Below are 1,867 nucleotides of genomic sequence, written 5' to 3' on the forward strand. Positions count from 1 at the left end.
GGATGGCAGAGCAGGTATCATGTTTATAATTTTATGGCTAAAGAAACCGAACCTCAGAGAGGGGATGTGACTGCCCAATTGACAAAACCAGGACTGAAGTGTAGGTCTTTCCTTTATACCCCAGTCACTTTCAAAAACAGTCCGTCCTCCATCAGGCTGAGAGCTGGGAGCCTGCCTGCTCCCAGACCTTGGGGAGTGTCTGCAATGGGAGCTGGAGCCTCTGAATTAGAGACAGACCTATTTTGTGGTGCAGAGCTGAGCAAATAAGACTGGGCTACGTTTTACCCCCCTGGACTCTCCGCTGGATGCTCTTACTACACAGGATGCTCTTACTACGCAGGATGCAGGGAATGTGGTAGTCCTAGGGGGATGGGGGATTGACCAGGTTGGACTGCCCTTGCCAGGGGGTCATTGGGGTTGCTGACCTTCTGAGTAGGACCCCAGGGTTCACTAAAGCTGTGGTTGTCTCTCCACAATGCACTCAGAGGGTGCAATAAAAAGTTAATATCCGATTGCAGTGGGAAGCCATGAGCCAGCTATAATTACTTGGCTGTGTAGATATTAAGGGTCGTTGTAATTATACTTCCAAGGTAATGGGGGGAACACACTCGGCAAGGTTTTGTGCTATTCTTGCCTTTTTTTCCTTTGTCTCTCGAATTTCTTGCATTAATCAGATAGACTATTTCTGCCGATCTCTGGGACACAGCTCCTTCCATGTGCCTTTTTATAAACAGTGAGCATTCCGAGGTGGGGCTCCAGCCAGTGTGTGCTGGGGACCCTGGAGTTTCGCCTTTATTGTCCTCGGCCCTCCTCTCCAGTACTAGCTCTGACATTAAATCAATAATAAGGCCTCTGGCTCCCTTGGCCTCTCTGACCCTCAGATTCTCCATCTTGGAAATGAGGATGTGGATGGCAAGGGTTTCCAAGGGCTCCTGTCACTCCGAGTAATTTGTGTGTCTCAGAACCATTGCCGTATCCAGGAAATGCAGGATCCAGGCCTCGAGGACCCCCTGAGATAGAAATGAAATGAAAATTACATAAAGATTTTGGTTTTCAGTCCCATCAGCCACCCTCACTTCAAGTGCTCGGTTCTTGTGTGGGGCTGGTGGCCATTGCATTGGAGAGGCTGCCACAGAGCATTCCCATCATCACAGAAAGTTCTATTACACAGTGCTGAGGAGGGTCCGGGAGGAAGCTCTGGGTTATGGGGTGCTTGGCAATGGGATGGTGGAGAAGAGACAGGTTTGGGGTCTGGTCAGGCCTGGTTTACCATCCTGGAGCTCATGTAAAGTGACATGACTTTGGGCCAACCACTTAACTTTTCTGAACTTCTGTAGAATAGAAACTGCAATACCATTTTGTGGAGCATTTTGAGTATTAAGTGATTTACATAGTAATATGTTGAGTATTAAGATAAACCAAACAGTCTGCAGCCATGCCACCTTGAACAAGCCCGACCCCGTCTGATCTCGGAAGCTAAGCAGGGTCGGGCCTGGTTAGTACTTGGATGGGAGACCACCTAGGAAGACCAGGTGCTATAGGCGTAAAAAAGAAATAAAAAATAAGGGATTGTAAGCTGACAAAGTCCTTGCAATCTGTGAGGTCAACCAAGGGTTGCCTCACCTAAAAAAATAAATAAATAAAGATAAAACAAATATATGAAGGTGAGTTCGGTTACCTTCGGTCAAAAGGGGCCACCGTACTGTCACCTTTTTTTAGCACTTCCTGTCCCCGATGGTGTCCCGCTGAATCATCCTGGGAAGACGTGCGCATGAGGATGACGCCCCCACACTTTCACCTGGCTCATCTACCTCCACGCATAGCAACTGACTGAAGTGTTTGACGAAGTCACTCTTCTTTGATTCTC

General features: G+C 48.0%; 1 pseudogene; it reads left to right on the top strand.

Annotated features, from left to right (window-relative positions):
• Nucleotides 1–1,425: 1,425 nt before the first annotated feature.
• Nucleotides 1,426–1,544, top strand: LOC111744057 (annotated as a pseudogene).
• Nucleotides 1,545–1,867: the final 323 nt, after the last annotated feature.

This window comes from Pteropus vampyrus, unplaced genomic scaffold (genome assembly GCF_000151845.1).
Source record: "Pteropus vampyrus isolate Shadow unplaced genomic scaffold, Pvam_2.0 Scaffold126, whole genome shotgun sequence".
Lineage (NCBI taxonomy): Eukaryota > Metazoa > Chordata > Mammalia > Chiroptera > Pteropodidae > Pteropus > Pteropus vampyrus.